Raw genomic sequence first — 6266 nt, forward strand, 5'->3', positions numbered from 1 at the left:
ATCTTTGTAAAATTCTAGGTTAAAAATCAGCAATAAAATCAGGTTTAGATTGTTCACAAAATTATTAAATCAAATCTCTTTGCAAGAAATAATTTTGCTCATCAAAAGGTTTTATCAGGAAAATCAATTATATTCTCATATCAATTTATTTTCCTAGGGTATTAATTCTAAATGGCCAATCAAGGATTAATATGAAGAACAACCTAAGATGAAGATCTAGATAGACAATGAAACATAAATAAACAGATCTAATAAATCATAAAATCCCTGTGAAAAACCCTAAACCTAACAAGCAAACTACTCAGACATATTCAATGAAGAACAAAACATAATTCTGAATAATAAGCAATAGAGATTAAAAGAGTAAGAAGAAGTTTAGAAATTCTTCTCTACAAAGCAGATCTCTCTCCAATAGCTCTCAAAAATCTCTCAGGGTTACAGAAAAATAAAACTTGCTCGAATAAAACTTAAGGGTTTTCAAAACCTAAAAACTATATATATATGTCCTAAAACACGTTAGGGACTTATGTTGCAATTATGGAAGACTTTGGGCAACTTTTGTAAATTTTCTCAAAACTTGGGTCTTGAGTCGGCAAAGAGGGGTGTCGATCGATGCCCTCTTGTGTGGTGTCGGTCGATGCTCCTCATAGGATCAAACTCCAAATTGATTTCCTTCGGTTAAATGCTCCAGAATCATCCAAATTGCTCCATTTTGCTCCTTTCATGTTAAAAACCTGTAAAGACTCAAAAACAATCTAGAAACAAATGAAAAGACACTAAAAGACTCCTTATATCATGGTTAAAAACCACAAAAACCATGATATATCAACTCCCCCAGACTTAGCCTTTGCTTGCCCTCAAGCAAAACATAAACTTAGACCTGTGAAAGAGGTTTGAAAACAGGGAACTCACTCAACTGCATGATGATTTTTTATTTGCACTCTTCATTTACCTGAATCAAGAACTTACTACTTATACTTAACCATGATTAGCATCAACATTCCTTACTCAAATCCCACAATCCTCTAGAATATCTGAAATCTCCATTGTCATCTCATTACATAAATTAAAGCAAATACAGGTGAGTTCTTACCTTGGGTGTATAGAACCGTGGCATATGGACTCTTTTCATGCCACGACTTTCTTCTTACATCTCCTTTCCTCTCCCTTTTCTCACTTCCAATTTCTTTCTTTTCTTATTTTTTTTCTAATCAAAGGTGTAAGCGGATACCGGGGTCATCGGTAATTTACCTACCCCTCGCTTCCAAGCTTTGTGTGATCATTTGACTCAAGAGTAGAATAATGAGGTCACAGGTAATTTACCTTCCTCTCTAAACTGATCAAAATCATCTCATCTTTTATTCTCTTTTTTTCTGATCTTTTTTTTTTAAGCACTGAAGGGAAGAGAGAGGGGAGACATACTTTGAAAAACTGCACTTTCTTGTATGGCCTGAAGAAGAAGTCTAGTCCACTGATTTCCAACCCCAAAGTAAGTGATTAAGTCCGGTTAAAATCCTGATAAAAGTTGAGACAACGTTAGATCAATCAGATATCCATTAAATAAGGGCTTTCAAGATTGTTGATAAGGCTCATAGTCTTTCTAAGCTTCAGTTCTGAGATCAAGCATAAACAAATAATCATTAGAGTGTTAGCCAAATAAGAGAAATCATTAATCAAGATCATAATTCCCAAAGACAAAAAGAAAAATTTTGAAAAATTTGACTCAAACTTTATAGTTTTGACTGATACAGCTGAAACTCAAAAACAGAAAACATAGTTAGTAGACAACCTCCCCCAGACTTAAACAACACTGTCCCCAGTGTTATCAAGTAAGAGGAAAGCAAAAATAAAAATAAAATAAATCAAAATCAAAATCAAAAAGAAAAAGAAAAACCTACCACTGGGTTGCCTCCCACTAAGCGCTTGTTTTCAGTCATTAGCTTGACTGTGTTGGAGCGCGGGCATCCAGAGGAGCAGAACATGGCATTGAAGTCCTCTTCATCCAAGGTGGTGTATAAGCTTTAGGTGCATGAGGTCTGCCAAGGAGACCAGGGCGGGATTTAGGTATGGGAGGGTATCTTTTATGTCCTGCAAAATCATCAACAGAAGAAACAAGCGCTCTACGATAATCTTGTGGCTTGGTTAACTGCAAAACAGTTTTTATCTTTTTGAAATTCTTGTTGATGATAGGAGGAAGTTTAGGAGAAGGAGATGCATACCTTGGCCTTACCTGAGGGCTCTAGAGTGTGGATTGGTGACTCTTCTGTTTGGGAACAGGTTGCTGACTCGGAGCATCAGTTTTGGACAAGCTTTGTCTCGGTCGTGGAGGGGTGTCGATCGATACCCTCTTGTTGGTGTCGATCGACACTGAGCCTGATGCTCGAATATCAGAAACTTTCTCAACAGAAAAAGTCTGTCCATCAATAGTAGGAGCCCTTCTCAGCTTATCCATCTCAAAATTCAAACTCAAACCATCCACATTCAGTGCTATGTGTCCCTTCTTCACATCAATGATGGCTCCAGCTGTAGCCAAGAAAGATCTTCCTAAGATGAGAGGATCTTTAGGCTTTTGATCATACTTCAGCACCACAAAGTCAGTGGGAATCATGAAGTTGCCAACCTTAACTGGAATATCCTCTAAAACACCTTCAGGAATTCTTCTGGAGTGATCAGCCAAGATAAGAGAAACCTGAGTTGGCTTGAATTCTGTCATCCCAAGTCTCACAGCAACAGAGTGTGGCATCAAGTTGATGCTAGAGCCAAGGTCACAAAGTGAGTGTGCAAACCTTCCTGTGGAGACAGAGCAATCAAGTACAAAGCTTCCAGGATCTGGTAACTTCTCCGCAGTCTTACATTGAATGATTGCACTCACTTTCTTAGAGACAACCACCTCCTGCTTCTTCTCTTTCTTCCTCTGTGGAGGCTGGTTTAACAGAATTGCACTGACATCCTTAGTAAACAGTGCTCCTTCCTCAGGGCTCAAACCATTTGATACCATTCTCTTGACATAGCAACTAAGTGGTGGTGAAAGCTTCACTGCATCAATCAATGGAATCTCAATCATCACCTTGTCCATCATAGCCTTGCATCTAGCTTCCTCAAGCTCTTGCTTAGACCTTCTTGGCTTGGGAAAAGGAACCTTAGGCTTGTAGACCCTTTCAACAACAGCTGGAACCTAAGATTTTGTGTTTTCCGATTCTGTCTGAGAAGGGTGTCGACCGACACCCAGGTGGTGTCGATCGACACCATCATCTGAACCCGAGAATTTGGTCGATTTCTCTTCCTGTTCTGCAGAAGCAATTTCAACAGCATCTTCATCCCTCACAGATATGGCATTACAAGCATGCTTGGGGTTTGACTCAGTTCTTCCAGGGAGAAAACCCTCTTGTCGTTTGACTGACCCAGCAGTCTGAATAACCTGATTCTCCAACTTCTTGACATGAATGTTCAATGCTTCAATCTTTCCATTCAGCTCAGTGTAGACATTGTCAATCTTCCCATTGAATGTCACTGTCAATTGCTCCTGTCCTTGCAAAAGCTGCTCAAGCATGGCTTCCATTCTACTCTCTGAAGAATTCTTAGGAGGTGGAGACTGATAGGATGAGTTCACATAGGTCCTTGTATAGCCATTGTTCTGTTGCTGCTTCTGGTCACATGGTAAGGTCTGTTACCTTGCTGATTACCAAATCTCTGTCCCTGATACCCAGCTCCATACACATAGTTGACATTCTCCTCTGTATTCTCTGACTCTGGCTCAAATGTTTAAACTTCAGCAGCAAATTGGACTGACTTCTTTCCCACAAGAAGATTATGCACTGAATCCAGCTTAGCATTAACAGAAGCTAGCTGGTTTGAATCAAACTCTCCATGCAGTCTCTTTTTTTCAGCATCAGCTCTTTTAGTGCTATTGCTAGAAGCCAAATTCTCAATCAAAACTTCAGCATCTTCTGGAAATCTTGTCTTGAAGTTCCCATGACTTGCAGCATCCAAAGCTAACTGATACTTCCAATCACACCCTCTAAAGAAAATTCTCAACAGTTGTACCCTTGAAAAACCATGGTGTGGACAGTCCCTTTGATAAGCTTTGAACCTCACCCAAGCTGCCTTGAAAGCTTCATCATGTCCTTGCTTGAATGAAGAGATCTTGACTCTCAGCTCATCTGACATTGCATCATCATAGAAATTGTTGAGGAAAGCCACCTTGATATCATGTCAGTTTGTCAGAGATCCAGCTGGCAACTGCTTCAACCACTGAGATGCCTCTCCTGCAAGTGAGTATGGAAAGAGCTTGCAGAATATGAAGTCCTCAGTCACTCCATTAGCCTTGATACTGGTCACAAGATCCTCAAAGTGCTCAATGTGGTCCAGAGGCTTCTCATGGGGCAGGTTTGAGAAGGTCTCTGCCCAACCAGTTGAAAGTAAGCAGGCTTCAGCTCAAACTCATTCCTCTGGAATGGTGGAGGAACAATAGCAGACCGGTTCTCATACACAAGATCATCCCGGTTATAGTCAGCAATGGTCCGGATCAGGTCCCGGTTTTGATCCTGTCTTCGAACTGGGTTCTGGACGTGGTTGGCAGCTCCACGTCCGTCTGCAGCAGGTGGGTGTCGATCGATGCCACCTGGTTGGTGTCGATCGACACCAAGATTCGGATCATCAACGACACCAGCTTGCTGGTTCACGACAGCCTGCTCGTTGACAACAGGTTCAGTAATCACGTTTCCTTCTGCATCAAGCTTTTGGCCCTGCTCATTGCGCAAGTGGCGCTCTTGATCCCTCAAAACACCAGCCTCATCACGCATCAGAATGATCGGTTTAACCATCTTCAGAGACTTGGCTGCTTTTCTGTTCTCACGCTCAAGTTTTCCCAACTCTTGGTTTGACAGATTCACAGTAGGACCAGACTTGTTGCTCCTTGTGTGAGGTCTAGGAGGCATGCACCTGAAACACCAAAGAGAAGAAAAACATAAACGTGTAAGTTTCAAATAAAAAGAAAAATTTAGACAAAATCTAAAACTCAAATCTAATGGTAGATCAAAGAGTCCCCGACAACGGCGCCAAAATTTGATATGCTCAAATAAAACCCTAGAGCTACTCTCTCAAATTAAGAGGTGAATGCAGTACTTAGGGGTCGAATTCCACAGAGACTCAAGATCAAACACAATAAATTATAGAGTTTTTCAATTATGCTAAACAGATTAAATTGAAGTAAAAGAAAAGCAATGCAAAATATTAAATAAAACTTGTTGTAAATTCAGAAGATCAAAAAGCTAGACCTAGGGAATTTCTCAGGAAATTATGAAATATTAAATCAAGGAAATAAATAGGATTCAAGCAATTAAGAACAGATCTAGAACTCTAAACACTTTTGTAAATTAAATCAGTTCTCACTGCAAATAATATCTAAATTTAAAACCAGAAAATCCAAATCTCTTTGTAAAATTCTAGGTTAAAAATCAGCAATAAAATCAGGTTTAGATTGTTCACAAAATTATTAAATCAAATCTCTTTGCAAGAAATAATTTTGCTCATCAAAAGGTTTTATCAGGAAAATCAATTATATTCTCATATCAATTTATTTTCCTAGGGTATTAATTCTAGATGGCCAATCAATGATTAATATGAAAAACAACCTAAGATGAAGATCTAGATAGACAATGAATCCTAAATAAACAGATCTAATAAATCATAAAATCCCTGTGAAAAACCCTAAACCTAACAAGCAAACTACTCAGACATATTCAATGAAGAACAAAACATAATTCTGAATAATAAGCAATAGAGATTAAAAGAGTAAGAAGAAGTTTAGAAATTCTTCTCTACAAAGCAGATCTCTCTCCAATAGCTCTCAAAAATCTCTCAGGGTTACAGAAAAATAAAACTTGCTAGAATAAAACTTAAGGGTTTTAAAAACCTAAAAACTATATATATATGTCCTAAAACACGTTAGGGACTTATGTTGCAATTATGGAAGACTTTGGGTAACTTTTGTAAATTTTCTCAACACTTGGATCTTGAGTCGGCAGAGAGGGGTGTCGATCGATGCCCTTTTGTGTGGTGTCGGTCGATGCTCCTCATAGGATCAGACTCCAAATTGATTTCCTTCAGTTAAATGCTCCAGAATCATCCAAATTGCTCCATTTTGCTCCTTTCATGTTAAAAATCTGTAAAGACTCAAAAACAATCTAGAAACAAATGAAAAGACACTAAAAGACTCCTTATATCATGGTTAAAAACCACAAAAATCATGATATATCATGCAGCAC

At 38.8% G+C, this 6266-nt stretch overlaps 1 non-coding gene across 1 annotated transcript; it reads left to right on the forward strand.

Moving 5' to 3' along the window:
- The first annotated feature begins 4051 nt into the window (after positions 1 to 4051).
- Positions 4052 to 4158, forward strand: LOC147943353 (small nucleolar RNA R71). The gene has a single exon (XR_015558775.1). It is a non-coding gene; the product is annotated as a small nucleolar RNA R71 (small nucleolar RNA).
- Positions 4159 to 6266: the final 2108 nt, after the last annotated feature.

Source organism: Camelina sativa, chromosome 5, assembly GCF_030686135.1.
Source record: "Camelina sativa cultivar CO46 ecotype springtype chromosome 5, ASM3068613v1".
NCBI lineage: Eukaryota > Viridiplantae > Streptophyta > Magnoliopsida > Brassicales > Brassicaceae > Camelina > Camelina sativa.